This window comes from Micromys minutus, assembly GCF_963924665.1.
Source record: "Micromys minutus genome assembly, chromosome: 32".
Lineage (NCBI taxonomy): Eukaryota > Metazoa > Chordata > Mammalia > Rodentia > Muridae > Micromys > Micromys minutus.
This window is the reverse complement of record NC_137967.1, coordinates 23,896,399-23,915,677: the sequence shown is the minus strand read 5'-3', so window position 1 is coordinate 23,915,677 and position 19,279 is coordinate 23,896,399. Positions and strand designations below refer to the sequence as shown.

At 35.4% G+C, this 19,279-nt stretch overlaps 1 pseudogene across 1 annotated transcript; it reads right to left on the bottom strand.

The window, feature by feature from the left end:
• Window positions 1-2,654: 2,654 nt before the first annotated feature.
• LOC308413679 (vomeronasal type-1 receptor 4-like) lies at window positions 2,655-3,440 on the bottom strand (annotated as a pseudogene). Its single transcript has one exon. The product of its transcript is annotated as a vomeronasal type-1 receptor 4-like (transcript).
• Window positions 3,441-19,279: the final 15,839 nt, after the last annotated feature.

The following is a 19,279-nucleotide window of genomic DNA, read 5'->3' as shown; positions in this document are numbered from 1 at the left end:
TTTGGAATCCTATACTCTGTAAAAAAACAGAAAATTTTTACAACTACAGGATGAGCCACTGTGTTGTAATTCTCCATTTGTAGTATTTCTCACTCCCACCTGGGCCCTGCCTGGCTCTGAACCTGACCCATTCTTTGCATGTTATTTGCTGACAGGAGTGCTTTTAAACTCAAATACAGATCCATGATACCATCTACATAATGACTGACTTTTAAATTACTTTATACTAATTATGTGTCAGTTCAAACATGTCCGAAGCACAGAAAGAAATGAAATAAAGCAATTAGAAGGAAGTAGGAAATAACCATTTTTTGAATCCACAGTCTCTCAAGGAGGTATGGTGTAGGAACAAACAGCCAAAGCTAAGAACATGAAGGTTCTTGCATGGCTTTGCCAAATCTGTGAGAATTGGGAGTGTTCTCTAATGTTCAGACAGCCTTGAGGATCTTTTTTTTTTAATTCTGGAGAACAAGTAAGAACAGAACCATGTAGAACAAAGATATGTTAGTCTTTCTTCTTCTTTCTTCAAGCCACATTTTCTAAAAGACAGGTTAATTTTTTGTGCAGTTGTCATTCATTCTTTATAGACTATGTTGTAATCTGTTGAATGTTTGTAAACTAATTTCTATAGATAGATAAATATGTAGCCTCTCATTTGGAATTATTTTTCTCTGAAAGTCCTTAAAATTAGATTTTCTTATACTGCTGTTTTCCTGTATAGGCTTAGGAGCAGATTATGGTTATTGGAGTACTAAAATTCTTTGGATGTCACAGATGCACTTATATTGTGTTCACTTGTGTGGCAGTCCTCCTAAAGTTTAATAGATTTATCTCTACTTTCCTAACTTCTCCTAGGTTCATATATTCTTTTTTCTATAACCAATTACAAGTCCTAGTATACATATATTCAAGGTTCTGTAAGGTTAATCTAAGGCCCATACACTTATGAATTACTGCTTTTCCATGCTCAGATGCCATAAGCAGTAACTGTAAATCATCATGTTATTGGTATTTTTGTTGTACCTTAGAGATGAGACTCTTGCTGGAGTCAAGATGTTTAGCAATAAGTGAACAAAGCAGCTGAGTGATCAGGAAGGACCAAGGTACTTGGTGGCTCTGTGTTTATTCATTATCCTTCTGGAGATGCTGGGGCTGGTTGTTATTGCTTTGAAGCATCTCAATAATCACATTGCATAAAGTGACAATCCTCTGGTTATTTGGTAAATAAACATTACCAATTTCCAATCAAATTCATTCGGTAAATCTTTTAATCCATAATTTGACATTGTCTTTCCAATGTCTTTTGAGATGATAAAGAAGCAATTGGAAAAATTCAAATATTTTATTATCAGTTCTTTGGACATTAAATGTCTTTCTGTAAATTTCAAAATGATATAACACTGTAGGATTTATGAACTGGCAATTATTCCCATTGTAATTTTGTAGAAGTGGAAAATTCCTAGTGAGATATTTTTAAAAGATATTTTTATTCTCTTAAAGAAAAAAATATATTATTGATATGAGATCTTTCAAATACATTCTGAGTGCATTATTTCATAATGTCAGTTAAAATAACATAATCATCACCTCACTGTATTTATTTAGTTATCTCATTGAATAACATTATTTAAAGCTTTAATTTTTATCAAATTAAATGTTCCTTTTTATCAAATGGAAAATTTTGGATATATTTACCGAAGAATAAAGTTTGCACTGGACATAGTAATAGAGTGATATGAGCAGTCAAACATAAATTTGTGGCTAACTTGGTCAACAGAAATAGTTCCAGAACAGCCAGTTAATTACAAAGCAAAACCCTATCTTTAATAACATTCTCACTAAATGATTACCATTTTTCATTGTTTTTTCCCAAATAAAATGATTTTAGTCTATTTTCAAGGAAAGTTTTATAAAGAAATATCAATATTTCTGAAGTTTAGAACACATATAATTCTAAATTTATCAAAAAAAACAAATAGAAATACTTGAAATATTGAATTAAAAAGTAATTAAATCTTCAAATATGAAGTATAGTTCATTTTAATATTTATTTTCTTTTAAATTATATATGTATAATGGAGTTGGTTGCATGTGAGTATGAGAGTTAATATTCCCCAGGATATTGAGATACTTAAAAAAATTCATAGACCATATGAAGCTCAAAAAGAAGGAAGTTCCAAACGTGGTTACCTCAGTGCTTCTTAGAAAGCAGAACCAAACATTCACAGTAGGAAATAAAGGGAAAAATAGAGGAGCAGGGATTGAAGAAAAGATCAGTCAGAGACTACATTACCTGTGTATCCACCCCATATGTAGCCACCAAACCGAAGCACTTTTGCTGATGCCAAGAATGAGTCTTGCTTTCTAAGTCATCATGATGAACAGAGCTTTCAGATGGGGATGTTGGTGAAAGAAACCATTTTCTCTTTGAGTTGGCACTATTAGGTATTTTTTTCCAAGAAACAGAAAAGGTATATAAGTCATCTATGAAATGCTTTCTCACAAATTACAACTCATTATTTCATATAATGAAGGAGTCAGTTATATGAAGATTGTTTTTCAAACTGTAGATTTAGCATTATATAACAGATAAAAACATATGATAATGTATAAAAAAAGAAATATGCCAGGGCTCATACCATGTTGGGAAGAAGCTATGTCTTATCTGACCAAGGTAAAAATAACCCGGAACTAGATTTCATACTGGTGATGAGAACAAAGGGACAAAATACAGGAAAAAATATTTCTAGAAATGTGTCTTATCTCCCCATATCACTGGATATTTTAAGAAGGTTCTATTGATGGCTGAAAATGAAGAGAATGAGTAAGAGATGATAAATATAAGCAGCAGGATGAGGATAGTTTTGGTGGCTCTGTCTTCTGGCAAAACTTTCAGAAACTGCTGAGCACTGTGGATGTGTTTGATGTGTCTCTTGTGTTTGTAAAGAATAATCACCATGGAGATACTTGAACATGCCATGAGACCCAGACACAATACATCAGAAAAGCACAGTAAGAATAGATAGAGTTAAGTTGCCACATTACCAGAAAAAAACAATGAACAGTACCCATAACTCAACCTGTTAGTTGCATTTTTCTTGTGACTAGGGCCTGATACTCTTTGTGGAGTCAAGATGTTTAGAAGCAGGTTCAGAAGCCAACTGACTGAGCAGGAGGGACCAATGTACTTGGAAGCTCTGTATTTAAGCTTCATCCACCTTGAGTTACTGGAGCTGATTGTAATTGCTTGGAAACAATAGGCACATGGTATAAAGATACATTACCCTTGTAATTTGGAAGATAAACACGATCAATTTACATCCTATGTCATCAAGGGAATTCTTATACCCAAAATATATCATTGTCTGTAGAAAGCCTCTTAAGATGATAGTCAAGCAGTTGGCAATAGTCAAGTGCTCTATAATCAGGTCTTTGGGCATTAAATTCTTTTTTTTGTAAATATCAAAATGATATAAAAATAGGATTTAAGCATTGCCAAATACTCACAGTATAATCTGGCAGAAGTTAAAAATTTTTATTGCAAGGTTTCCAGAATCCATTTTTTATTTCTATTAAAAAAAGAAAATAAACTTATTTTGGTCCCAAGTCCCTGAGCATGCATTATAAGTATGCATTATGTAGTGAAGTAAGCATAAATAAATGATTCACAACTACAGTGTATTTAAAAAGGTTTTTCACTACAAAAATAAATTCAAAACAGTCTTATTTATGAATTAGATATTATTTATTGTTTTAATGTAAAGATAAAATAGAATATGTTTATTCAATTTAACATTTTCTTTGGACATAATAATAGGCATCTTTAATTTAGGCGTCAAAGAACAAAGGCAGACATAATTATTAATTTTTTGATACCCTGGTCTTTGGTGGCATTTGCAAAAATGTTTTATACACACACACACAAACACATACACACACATACACACACTCACAAATACATTCACACAGACACATACACACACACACACACACACAGAGAGAGAGAGAGAGAGAGAAAGAGAGAGAGAGAGAGACTCATATATCCACATTATAAAAATAAAAAAAATTAATGTGTACTTTTTCTTTTGAATAAATTCAATGTTTTGCAATAAACATGCAAATATGGAACATTTAAACACGACATAAATTGCAAAAATCCATGAAGCATTTCAAAATCCATCAAAAGATGACAAATATTTGAAATGTATAGTTTGAATGAGTGAAAAAAAGAGAATATTTTAAAATTAATTCTGTTTTTAATTTAGTGCATGTTTGGAGGGTTGCATGTGTGTTTCATTGCTGAAGGCTTGTCATCTGCTGCAGCTGGATTTGCAGACATCATTAAGAGCTAGAAAATGAACACATGAAAAGTAACAGGAGGATGAACTCTTATACATTACTAATTTCTTTATCCTAAAAATATTCAAAACTGAATTTGAATAATACCTAAAATATTAAATAACATGAAATGGGTTCACAACTTGTAAAATTTCATATAAAGTATTCAGAAACATCCAAAATGTGTGTTGAAAAAGACTCAAAATCATCAATAGTTAAAGGATGATAGTGAGGGAATGGAAGGGAAAACTGCAGCAAGAAATCTTCACATAATAAATAAAAAGAAGTTAGTTTAAACAAATTACCATAAATAAAAACAAAATTTAAAACAGCTTAGTATATATGTTAAAGTGAAAAAGATTATATACATACTGAGAGAGAGAGAGAGAGACAGAGACAGAGAGAGACAGAAAGTGACAGAGAGACAGAGACACAGAGAGAGACAGAAACACAGAAGGAGGAGGTGACAATGTACAAGGAGAGAGAGGGGGCAGTGGGAATGAAAGAGAAAAGTTTAAGAGAGAATAAAAAATAAATTTAATGAAAAATTGTGTAATGAAATCTAATAATAATATGTATACTATTTAAAAATGTAAAAACCAAGTCAAATTAGAAAAAAATAATTTCATAGTAAATTTTGCTATATAGTTAATGGAATGTGAATAAGAAACCATCAGTTGTAAATGATCTTAGGAACATTCTTTTCTTGTCTTCTATAAGAACTGTGTTACACTGGAAGAACAAGATTGAACCCACAGTTCCATGAATGAAAGCTGAATGCTCTTCCATTGAGCTACAATCCTACACTTTTTATATGCGTTTTATGTAGGTATGACAATGTTTAAATGAATGATAATTGTAATCCATATATATTTTTGATCATACAGACTGTCTTGTAATTTTGTGCATGGAAAATTTGTATTTATGTCCCTGGAGTTTTCCTTGCAGACATATCACAAATGTTCATTTATCTTTGCTTTATGGAATGTGCTTCAAATTCCAGCGATTTCTCTTTGAAAGCTATGTGTTTTAACAATCTACTTGAAATGCTTTATTAATTATTTGCTATAAAAAAAACATCTTTCTGAATGTCATTCTCATGGTGTTGATGCCCTATGGAAAAAAAATAGTTTTCCTGATGAAAGAATTGCTGTTTCATCCACCAATTTCACTCCTTACTATGAGTAAAAATGAATTAAAATCAGAGTCTTAAAAATGTACCTCCTGGACCCATGGCTCCAAATGCATATGTAGCAGAGGATGGCTTGTTGGGTATCAATGGGAGGAGAAGTCCTTTGTCCTGTAAAGGCTCTATGCCCCAGTGTACAGGAATGCCGGTGAGAGGAGGCAAGAGGTAGTGGGTAGGTGGGTGGGGATGCACCCTCATAGAATCATGGGGATGATGAATGGAATAGGGTTTCTGGAGGGAAAACAAGGAAAGGGGATAACATTTGAAATGTAAATAAAAGCATTCACTAAAAACAAACAACAAGCAACAAATAACAAAACAAAACAAAAAAAAACAAAAAAAAAGTACCTGTTTAGTCATATCCACAACGGAATCTTTCACAGGAGGTGAATATTATAATCATTCCACATGACCATCAACAACAACAACAACATATGCATGGTGAATAAAAAGTACTGTATACAAGCAATAATATAACAACTTTCCATTAATCAGAAATTAAACACACTGCAAACATGGCAGTAACTAGAGGCACTGTGTTAAATGCTATGACTAGTTCCATGGCCCTGTAGCTCTTTCTTATACATTACATTTTCATCAAAAACCCAAGACTACAGTAACTCACTACTGTGGCCAGCAAGACTGCTGTGCAGAGACAGGAGCTTTATATCTAGTCTGATAAGTAGGGTTCATTCCAGGGTCCCACATTACAGGAGGGACACAGCTCCCAAACACATCTACTAATCTTTACATGTGTATGCTGTCTTAGCTACATTAGCATTCACTAAATATAAATAAATCTTCCAATGCAATTTTTTTAAAAAAGAGTGTTGATTCACAAGGCTGCAAGGGACAGAGTCTTGAGTTTGTGAAGAAAATGTCTTGCCATTCTGTTCATTATTGAACTGTATACCCACAATGGTTACTAGTATGAATGTTTGTAGTTTGACCTTAGTTTTAATTTTAAATTAAGGAGATTACGGTTCATATATGAAAAGTTCAGGTTACATTATATGGTACAGAGTGACAGTGAATTCCATCATGTAAAGTCAAAACTGACATGGGCCCATAGGTTAGTGAATTCAAATTAAGTGTCACAATGCTGAGTCTGCAATTGTGTATATAAGATAGAATTTGAAGTATATTAGTTATCAGTAAAATGTGGTAGAGTGTTATTTTCAATTGCATTTCTCTTTGTAACAACAATCTCTAACATCAACAATACAAATGATATCTCCCAAAACCCTAAACATAGGCCATGAAAATAGGAATAGAAAACCCCACATACCTATGTCTATTTTACAGAAGGAGAGGGACTAGTGGACAGGCTTCACATATGATGACCACTGTATAGGTTTGTGCTTGCAGATGACCCCAGACCTGGAAAAACATAAAAATCAATTTTAAAATGTACTGAATGAAACATAGGAATAATCATAGAAGTATCTGTCATATTTCCGACTGTCTGCAGTACCAAGGAATAAAACATATTTTTTCTATGATCAATGTAGTTCATAAAATTTATGAGTTAATCACAATGTTTTCATAGAAATTCAATTTTCTTAGTCAAAAATAAAATCATAATTCTACCATTGATAAGATAATTTTATTACTGAAATGTGTTTTCTTTTCTACCCATTAACTGAATCTTGTTCTGTAGTGACAAAAGCATAATGTAGAGTTTTTGAGTAGTATAAAAACTGGTGAGTAGGAGAAAGTAAAAAAATGAGAGTACTTGAAGATATTGTGATAAGATGTGGGTGTATCACATAGCTTTTCTAGTCAGTGCAAGGTCTTGGATGTGTACCCCTTGAGATCTTTAAGGAAAAATGAAAAAAGTCCAATTAAATCTTTCTTTGAAAATCAGAGATTTAAGAGGAGACAAGCAAAAAGATAGAAAGAGGTAAAGGAAAACAGAGATAGAGAAAAGGGAAAGAGAAAAAGGCTACATAAAGAAAGAAAAGAAGAAAATGAGTTTCTATCTGTGATAAGAGAGACTCAGTAGCATCCTCTAGAAGGAAAAGTGTTCGTTCATGCAATGTATGGAGCACTGGAGGCAATCTACTATTCCACAAGTTATAAATACTCCAGTTTCATCCAAAAGCCCACTCAAGTTCCAATGCCTAAACCAAGCCACAGTCTCTTTTTGCACTATGTATGCCTTAAGTTCTCTCTCTTTTTTTTTTCCCAATCCTTTCTTCCTCTCTTTACTTCTTTCCATTTTTGGTTCCTTCTTTGTTCCCCTATTTCCCCCTTTATTTCAGTACTGCAGATGTAATTTTTGATATAGATTTTAACTACAAGTAAAATTAAGAGACACTGGAGTGAAGAAAGATGCTTTCAGGAGCACAAGCATGATTTCTCAAAAAACTGCTTCCTAATGTCTTCAGTTCTTACTGCTGTGCTCCTGAGGTCACTTACCTCAATGCTGGATGACTCCATTGTAGTGAATGTTGTCAAGAGCAGTGATTCAGCTGAAGTGAGACACCCTGCCTCAAAGAAAGGTTCATGATTACCTGGTATTCTTTCCCACAAGACAAATCATTTCTAAAATTATTTCTAGAACCATGTTGACAGGAGTGTAAGGTAACTTTTAAACATCTTGGTTCTGTGTTCCTGTCTCAAAACCAAAGAAATAGTATTATGGGTTATAGGAGCAATTCCAAATAATTGGGAATTAGAATAAAATCATTTCTCTCAACCTTTGAACACAAAAGATGATATAGAGGCCTGTATTAGGCACAGGGTTTCATTGCTATGAAAACGTAATTTTTGACTTTGTCTCTGTAGGCTCTTTCACTTTCACCCAATATCTTAGACAATTTCAACATATTAAGTGTTTTTAGTCCCAAAGATACTCGGGACAAATGGCTAACTGAAGAGCCTATTAGTGTATCATATTAGACTCTGGCTGCCAGCGTATCACAGCATTGCAAACAACCTCTTACAGAGTTTGGGCATTTTAGCACTACCCATGTCATCTTATTTACATCTCTTTAAAACCCATCTTTCTATCTTTTACCCTAGCTCCCACTATCCTTCCAAAGCCAGATATGTTATTGAAAGGTCATGAGCTCTTGAAATTGTTACTTCTCAGGGTCCTCCTTGTCTTCTTAGTTCTCCTCACACATTGTTTCCTTTCTTTTACATTGTTTTCTCTGATTTCTTCTGTTGCTCTCCTCACCTCTCCCTCTCATAGCCTGGTTCTGTGTGCTGGCCTTGTCTAATATACTACAATTTTTCAGTACTCTTGATGCTTCTAAATGTTTTTGAATAGTCTCTTCTTCATGTCTACAATGAAGACATTTTTTTTTTCAATGAGAACTTACTTTAGTCTTGTCTTAATTTTGATTAAAAACGTTCCAATAATTACTTCATTCCTTTCTTTAGGATAAGTTTTTAAAAAGATTAATCCATGTTGTGTATGACACTCTGTTGAGTTTTATGTTTTGGGAAAAAATAAAGTGTATGTGAAAAAAAGAATTTGGGAATAAATTGGTATGAATCATCTTAGTGTTATTGTGAAGAGGACTAATGGGAGCTTAGCTCTAAATGAATGCAGGTATACATAGGAATTCGTGCCAAAACAGCAGGTTTAATGAGGCATCATTATATATGGAGGTTTGCCTTTCTCAACAGAGTCATAGAAGATTTAAATATGATTACAACTCTAACAATATTTCTAGATGCATTATGAGTGTTTGCCTTTTGATATGTCTTTGCTGACTCAATTTTGACAGAATCAAAATTTCATTTTAAGTAAATGCAGTGAAAATTCACAAAATTACATTTTGTATGTTTGTTTTTAAACCATGAAGATATTGGTATTTTCCTTTATGATTTTAGGAAAATATATTTCCCAAAAACTAACTAGCTTGTTATATTTTATAATCAGAAGACAAGAACAATGCTTGCTTTTTTAGGAAACTCAGTTGATAGACCAGAACCTATTTAGTAGACATCAGATATTCAAGGTAAATCTGCCCTCCTCTGACCTGCATGAGCAATCATCATACATGTCGTACTTACATACACATTGGCAAAATATTCAAACACATAAAGGGAAATGTTTTTAAAATGATAACTACCTTTTCACTAGATAGTTTCATTCATTTAAGATCAGCCATTAATTATGTTGAAGATCATATTAATTTGAGGTTTATAAAAGAGAAATAATATCTTCCTCAACTATTTATGGAGATGAAATATAAGTATGCCTAAAACATTATTGTGTTAATCACTGAAGAAATTCATGTTTAAAAACACTTCAGTGGATTCTTGAATTAAGGAAGAATATATTTTATTCCTATTTCTCTCTTATTGATATAAAAATTTATATTCCCTGAAAAATTTTAATGCAATATAATTATTTGATTAGTCAAACAAATTTAAGAATTGTGTAAATGTCTGGCTCTGTAATTTGAAAGGCCCAGGGTCTTTTAATGAACATAACTGAAAAGAGAAAAGCAACAAAAAATACAATTTACAGACTTAAAAAATGGGAACCACAATGGCAAATTCTGGCAACAAAATCATGTATAATTGCACAGGATGTAGATAACAGAGCATTTCCCACAGCAGGAGGGAGTCTTCACATGCAGTGATGTGCTGACACATGACTGCTATATAGCCTGGAAACAGAGTCATTTGTCCTGTGGGGAACAAGTCACACTCTTCTTGGCTTCTGGTCCACTAGTCTCTAAAGGAAAAATGCTCAGAGAAATCAGGAGCAACATGTTTGCAGTCTACAGGCTCGAGGAAAGGACCAGAATAGGTCTCCCAAACTATGGGACACCTAGCCTTTGTGAGTCTTGAGGAATTGGGAGCGCAGTCAGGGACCTGCTGTCTGGTGATGACATTTAGCCCAGGTCCAGGTCAAAGGGAAGCTCTGTCTCAGCTCAGTGGTGATTGTCCTGTGCTAGCTTAGAGGCAGAGACCTTTGGCAGAAGACTTAGGTTACAGCTCAGTAGTCTTCACAGAGTCTTCCACATGCCTTCCCACATCATCAGATCTTGATGAAAGATTCTGTAATTATATCTTAACAGTTTATTGACTGTTTATGGAGAAAAATGGATGCATGCTTGCTTTTCAGAGACTGTCTTGAGATTAAATTCCTTTGACAGAGCAAAAAGTTGCTCAAAGATTACTTGTGGAGCTCTACTTATATAATTCTTAAAGTTCAATATAAAGTCCCAATACTTTAGAAACTGATATTGAGAACAGTTATGAATGACAAAAATTGAAATTAGGAACTATTAGAAATGGCTAAGTAATACAAATAGTCAGTCAAAACCATAGTAATATTGGACACTAGTCTCTTTAATTACAATAAAATAATTTCTAGGTTATCCAGGTAGCAAATAGCTAAAAACAATAATTGATAATTCAGATATACTATGAATATTTGGTCTTCAAAATTCTCAGAGATCCATAGAAATGACATTTAAGATTATTTCATTATAAAATGATCTTTTGACTATGAGACAACTCTGCTCCTGTACCTAATTCCACTCTAAAGAAGATGATGAACATCCATAACCTTCATATTAATTCAATTATGTTAAACTAGTAATTGAGCAAAGAAAAGGTTACAGTTCTACTATAGACAAATCTGTGTAGAAAGGGCAAACACACACACAGAGAACTTAATGACCAAACTCTTCCAGGACAGATTAAGGAATTCTTCATAAGTTTTTTGCATTTTTAAATAAGATATTATGTATTTACATTTGAGATGTTATCCCGTCATAACGCCCTGCAACCTTCCTTCCTTCCCTTCCTTTGGACTTCACAAAAGTGCAATCCCCCTTGTTCACCCTCTCCTTCCATTGCTATGGAATTCCCTACATTGGAAAAACGTGCCCTCTCTGAAACAAAAGCCCCTTCTCTCACTGATCCCAGACACTGGATCAATGTGTCTCTCCAAGTGTGCACAGAGGTTGGTGATTTACTTCATGGCAGTTTTGGAAGGTTTCCTTGGTTGATAATGTTGTTCTTCCCATAATGTTGCAACCTGTTTAGAGCTCCTTAGATCCTTCTTTAGCAATGTAATTGGAATACCCAAATTCAGACTGAGGGTCAGCAGGAGGCATGATCAGCTGTATCTATACAACTCTAGCTTAGTCTCTTTAGGGCCATCTCTCTATCATTCCTGCCAGTAAGTACTTTTTGGGATCATTTATAGTGCTTAAATTTGGTGACTGCATATGTGGAAGATCCCAACGTGAGGCAGCATTTGTGTTATCGTTTCATCAATCCCTGTTCCTCTATTTGACATTGCATTTTTCCCATGAGAGTTTGTTCTCTTTTTGAAGAAGGACTGAGGCATCCCCATTTTGGCCTTCCTTTTTTTTGAGCTCCATAATGTCTGTGAATTGTTCCTTGGGTATTGGGTATACAGAGCTTTCTCGCACTATTATACACTTCTCAGTGAGTGTTTTTATTTTGTTTTGGAGTGACTTTTTGGTATATGCCCAGAAGTGGTATAGCTGGGTCCTCAGAAAAGCACTATGTCTAATTTTCTAAAGAACCCCCAGACTGATTTCTAGAACACCATCTGCCTGAAGTATTGAAAATTACTTTTAAATCACTTTATTATATTATTATCATGGAGTGTAAATAAGAAAATATATACAAATAAATTCTAAAAATCAAGTATCAAGGGTGGGATGCAAACTTATCCCATGAGTCTTCTGAATGGTTCGTGTGTTTCTTCAATTTTTGTCACTCATGAAATTCTCAATTTAAAACAGAAAATCATAGAAAAGAAATGTAAAGGAAGAGAAAACATAAATCTACCCAATTTAGTTAAATCATTTTAATTTCTACCAGAACACAGTCCCTACATAATATTTATTACCCACCATATTTCCCCCGAAGGAAACACAGTTCATTCTCTTTAGAAGAAATAGTATCCTGGTTCACCCTCTCTCTTGTCTATATTGTGCTTCAGAATCCTGATGGGTGCCTCCTGTTTTTTGCTTTATTCCACTGGCAATTGTTACACCTTGTTCACTGAAGTATTTGCGATCCATTACTCTGTGAAAAACAGAAAATTTTTACAACTACAGGATGAGCCACTGTTTTGTAATTCTCCATTTATAGTATTTCTCACTCATTCCTTAGCCCTGCCTGGCTCTGAACCTGACCCATTCTTTTACATGTTATTTGCAGACAGGAGTGTTTTTAAACTCAAATACAGATCCATGATACCATCTTCATAATGACTGACTTTTAAATTACTTTATACTAATTATGTATCAGTGCAAACATGTTCAAAGCATGGAAATAAATAAAATCAAGCAATTAAAAGAAAGTACTTAGGAACCATCTTTTTGAATCTACAGTTTCACAAAGAGGTATGCAGTAGGAACAAACAGCCAAAGCTAAGAACATGAAGTTTTTTGTATGGCTTTGGTAAATATGTGACAATTGTGATAGTTTCCTCATGCCCAGACATTCTTGAGGATTTTTTTAACTCTTAAGAACAACTAAAAACAGAGTCATGATGGAAAAAGATATGTTAGTCTTTCTTCTTCTTTCTTCAAGCCACATTTTTTAAAAGACAGGTTAAGTTTTCTGTGAAGTTGTCGTTTATTCTTTGTAGACTATGTTTTAATCTACTGAGTGTTTGTAAACTAATTTCTATTGATAGTTAAATGTGTAGCCTCTTATTTTGATTTATTTTGCTCTGAAAGTCCCTATAATTTTTTATAGTATACAGCTGTTTGCTTGTATAGGCTTAAGAGCAGATTATGGTTATTGAAGTACTCAAATCCTTTTAATGACACAGATGTTCTTAGATTGTGTTCACCAGAGTGGCAGTCCTCCTAAAGTTTAATAGATTTATCTCTACTTCCCCAACTTCTCCCAGTTTCATATATTCTATTTTCGATTACCCATTACAAGTCCTAGTATACATATATCTAAGGGTGTATAAGGTTATTAGGTGCTTGGCTGATCTAAAACCCATCCATTTATGAAAAACTGACTTTCACTGCTCAAAAACCATAAGCAATAACTGTAAATCATACTGTTATTTGTATTTTTTTTTTTGTAACTTAGACCTGAGATTCTTGCTGGAGTCAAGATGTTTAGCAATGAGAGCACAAACTATCTGAGTTTTCATGAAGGACCAAAGAACATTGTTGCTCTTTTTCAAGCATCATCTACCTGGAGTTGCTGGGGCTGGTTGTGATAGCTTGGAAGAAACTCAAAACCACATTGTATATATGGACATACCTCTGGTTATTTGGTAAATAAACATTATCATTTTACATTCAAAGTCATTCAGTAAATCTTTTAATCCATAATTTCACAGGGTCTTTCTAATGCACTTTGAGATGATAAAGAGGCAATTGGCAAAAGTCAAATTTTCCAAGTTCTTTGGACATTAAATGTTTTTCTGGAGAACTTCTGTTTCTACCCGGAGGCGACTTCCGGACGCAGAGCAGAGCCTGGCCTACCTGCCAGGTGGAACGGTGGCTCATAGAGGCTGAGCAAATGGTAAGTGGGAGACCAAGACTGCAGGGGAGCAGAGAGATCTCTGCGGAGTGCACACAGAAAGTGCACACTGTAACTCGCCCTGCCCCGCTCTGCCCGATCCAGTGATTGGGAACAGAAAATTAGAACTTCTGTTTCCACCCGGAGGCGACTTCCGGATGCAGAGCAGAGCCTGGCCTACCTGCCAGGCGGAGCGGCGGCTCATATAGCCTCTGCAACTGCGATTAGGAACAGAAAATTAGAACTTCTGTTACCACCCGGAGGCGACTTCCAGACGCAGAGCAGAGCCTGGCCTACCTGCCAGGTGGAACGGCGGATCATAGAGGCTGAGCAACAGCGATTGGGAACAGAAAATTAAAACTTCTGTTTCCACCCGGAGGCGACTTCCGGACGCAGAGCGGAGCCTGGCCTACCTGCCAGGCGGAACAGCAGCTCATAGAGGCTGAGCGACTGTGCCTGAACCAGCAAACAGAAACAGAACGTTGGAACTTCTGCTCACACCCGACGACTCTGAGGCATAAAACAGGGCTTGACCCATCTGACACCTCAACCATTGGAGAACCAGGGATACAGACCAGATACAAGGGAAAGGTAAGAACATATCACTGACAAAAAAATGGCAAGAGAAAAGAGAAAGAGTATATCCCAAGGGAACCAAGACAATCTAGCAACACCAGAGCCCAGCTCTCCCATAACAGCAAACATCGGAACTCCAAACACTCCAGAAAAAGAAGACACAGACCTGAAATCATGCCTCAAGACGCTGATAGAGTTAAATAAACAAGAAAGGAAGGAAAAGCAAAAAGATTCAGAAGCTTTTAAAGAAGAAACAAGAAAAACACTCAAAGAACTCAAAGAACAAGAGGAAAACAGAACCAAAAAAATAAAGGAATGGAAGAGGGAAATTAAAACAAAGATTGACACAATAAAGAAAACAATAAAAGAGATAACCCTAGATTCAGAACACCAAAAAAAGAAATCAGGAGTCACAGAAGCAAGCATTTCAAATAAATTACAAAAGATCGAAGAGAGAATCTCGGGGGCAGAAGACAATATTGCAAACATAGACAAAACAGCCAGAAAAGATGCAAAAAACAAAAGGCTCCTAAACCAAAATGTCTAGGAAATCCAAGACACAATGAGAAGACCGAACCTAAAAATAATAGGAATAGAAGAGGGAGAAGAGTATCAATTAAGGGGCACAGTAAATGTCTTCAACAAAATCATAGAAGAAAACTTCCCTACCCTCAAGAATGAGATGACCACGAGCATAAAAGAAGCCTTCAGAACTCTAAATAGGTTGGACCAGAAAAGAAATACCTCCCGACACATAATAGTAAAAACATCAAGTGCCCAAAGTAAAGAAAGAATAATAAAAGCACTAAGGGAAAAAGGTCAGGTAACATATAGAGGCAGACAAAACAGACTCACACCCGATTTCTCAACAAAGACTATGAAAGCTAGAAGAGTCTGGATAGACATCATGCACTCCTTAAGAGAGCACAAGTGCCAGCCCAAGCTGCTATACCCAGCAAAACTATCAATCACCATCGATGGAGAGACAAAGATATTTCAAGACAAATCAAAATTCACACAATATCTGGCCACAAACCCGGCACTACAACGAACTACAGGTGGAAAACCCAATACAATGAGGGAAAATACAGCCTAGTAAGAACAAGAAAACTCCTAAATAAGAAAACTAAAAGAAGAAAAAAACACAGACACAATTCAACCCAAAAAAGCAATAATAGCAGAAAACAGAAACAACTATTCCTTGATATCTATTAACATAAATGGTCTCAACTCCCCAATAAAGAGACATAGACTATCAGACTGGATACATAACCAAAATCCAGCCTTTTGCTGCATACAGGAACCTCATCTCAGAGACAAAGACAGACACTATCTCAGAGTAAAATGATGGGAAAAAAACTTCCAAGCAAACAGCTCCAAGAAGCAAGCTGGAGTGGATATTCTAATATCGAATAAAGTAAATTTCCAACCAAAAGTTATCAAAAAATAAGGAAGGACACTTTTTACTCATTACCGGGGAAATCTGTCAGAAGGAACTCTCAATCCTTAACATATATGCTCCAAATAAAAAAGCACACACATTCATAAAAGAAAGCCTACTAAAGCTCAAAAAATATATTTCACCTCACAAAATAATAGTGGGAGACTTTAATACCCCACTCTCACCCATGAACAGATCAGGGAAACAGAAACTGAACAAGGACACTGCAAAACTAGCAGAGACTTTGAACCAACTAGAATTAATAGATATATACAGAACATACTATCCCAAAGTAAAAGAATACACCTTCTTCTCACCACCCCATGGCACCTTCTCGAAAATTGACCACATAATTGGACACAGAACGAGCCTCAATCGATATAAGAAGATTGAAATACTCCCATGCATCCTCTCAGATCACCATGGTCTACGGCTGGTCTTTAACAACAACAAAGACAACAAAATCCCACATGCACATGGAAACTAAACAATGCTCTGTTAAAGGATAGCAGGGTCAAAGAAGAAATAAAGAAAGAAATTAAGGATTTTCTAGAATTCAACGAAAACAAAAACACAACATACTCAAACCTATGGGATGCAATGAAAGCAGTATTGAGAGGAAAACTCATAGCCCTAAGTGCTTCCAAAAAGAAACTGGAGAGAGCTCACATCAGCAACCTGACAGCACAGCTAAAAGCCCTAGAACAAAAGGAAGCAGATATACCCAAAAAGAGTAGACGGCAAGAAATAATAAAAATTAGGGCAGAAATAGACCAAATAGAAACAAAAAGAACCATTGAAAAAATCAACAAAACCAAGAGTTGGTTCTTTGAGAAAATCAACAAGATTGATAAACCCCTAGCGAGACTAACTAGAGGGCAAAGAGAGAGTATCCAAATTAACAAAATCAGAAAGGAAAGTGGTGACATAACAACTGAAACTGAGGAAATTCAAAAAATCATCAGATCCTACTACAAAAACTTATACTCCACAAAATTGAAAAATCTGGAGGAAATGGATGAATTCCTAGACAGATACAAGGTCCCAAAGTTAAACCAGGACCAAGTAAACCATCTAAATAATCCTATAACACCTAAAGAAATAGAAGAAGGCATCAAAAGCCTCCCAACCAAAAAAAGCCCAGGTCCAGACGGGTTCAGTGCAGAATTTTATCAGACTTTTATTGAGGATATAACACCAATACTCGCCAAACTATTCCAAAAGATAGAATCAGATGGAATATTACCCAACTCATATTTTGAGGCTACAATAACCCTCGTACCTAAACCACACAAAGACCCTACAAGGAAAGAGATCTTCAGACCAATCTCACTTATGAACATCGATGCAAAAATACTCAACAAAATCCTTGCAAACCGAATCCAAGAACACATCAAAACAATCATTCTTCATGACCAAGTAGGCTTCATCCCTGGGATGCAGGGATGGTTTAACATAAGGAAATCCATCAATGTAATCCACCATATAAATAAACTCAAAGACCAAAATCACATGGTCATCTCACTAGAAGCTGAGAAAGCATTCGACAAAATCCAACACCTCTTCATGTTAAAAGTCCTGGAAAGAACAGGAATCCAAGGCCCATACTTAAACATAATAAAAGCAATATAGAGCAAACAAACAGCCAACATCAAACTGAATGGCGAGAAACTTGAAGCAATCCCACTAAAATCAGGGACTCGACAAGGCTGCCCACTCTCCCCCTACCTATTCAACATAGTACTGGAAGTCCTGGCTGGAGCAATTAGACAGCAAAAGGAGATCAAGGGGATACAAATCGGAAAGGAAGAGATAGAAAGGTAACTCTTTGCCGATGATATGATAGTGTACTTGAGTGACCCCAAAAATTCCACCAGGGAACTCGTACAGCTGATAAACAAGTTCAGCAAAGTGGCTGGATACAAAATTAACTCAAACAAATCAGTAGCCTTCCTGTACTCAAAGGACAAACATGTGGAGAAAAAAATTAGGGAAAACGTACCTTTCACAATCGTTACAAAAACTATGAAATACCTTGGTGTGACTCTAACTAAGCAAGTGAAGGACCTGTATGACAAGAACTTCAAACCTCTAAAGAAAGAAATTGAGGAGGTTCTCAGAAAATGGAAAGATCTCCCATGCTCATGGATTGGAAAAATCAACATCTTAAAAATGGCCATCCTACCAAAAGCAATCTACAGATTCAATGCAATCCCCATCAAAATTCTAACCCAGTTCTTCATGGAATTGGAAAGATCAATGTGCAATTTCATATGGAATAACAAAAGACCTAGAATAGCAAAATCCATCCTCAACAACAAAAAACATCTGTGGGAATCACTATCACTGACCTCAAGCTATATTACAAGGCAATTGTGCTGAAAACTGCATGGTACTGGTACAGAAATAGGCATGTGGATCAATGGAATAGAATAGAAGATCCAGAAATGAGCCTTCATGTATATGGTCACCTGATTTTTGACAAAGGAGCAGTAAACATTCAATGGAAAAGGACAGCCTATTCAACAAATGGTGCTGGTCCAACTGGCACTCAGCATGCAAAAGAATCAAAATAGACCCGTTTTTATCTCCTTGTACAAAGCTCAAGTGTAAGTGGATCAAAGATCTCCACATTAAACCAGATACACTGAAACTATTAGATGAGAAAGTAGGGAAAACCTTAGAACACATAGGTACAGGAGAAAATTTCCTGAACAAAACACCAATGGCTCAAGCTCTAAGGTCAAAGATTAACAAATGGGACTTAATGAGATTGCAAAGTTTCTGTAAGGCTAAAGACATCGTCAAGAAAACAAAATGGCAACCAACACAATGGGAAAAGATCTTTACCAACACCACATCAGATAGAGGCCTAATATCCAAGGTGTACAAGGAACTCAAAAAGCTAGACACCAGAGAATCAAATAACCCTATTAAAAAATGGGGTACAGAGCTAAACAAAACGTTTTCAGTTGAGGAACACCGAATGGCCGAGAAACACCTGAGGAAGTGCTCGACATCCTTAGCCATCAGGGAAATGCAAATCAAAATAACCCTGAGATTCCACCTCACACCAGTCAGATTGGCCAAGATCCAAAACTCAGATGACAGCAGATGCTGGCGAGGCTTTGGAGAAAGAGGAACACTTCTCCACTGTTGGTGGGGTTGCAAGCTAATACAACCACTCTGGAAATCTGTCTGGTGATACCTCAGAAAATTTGATATAGTACTAC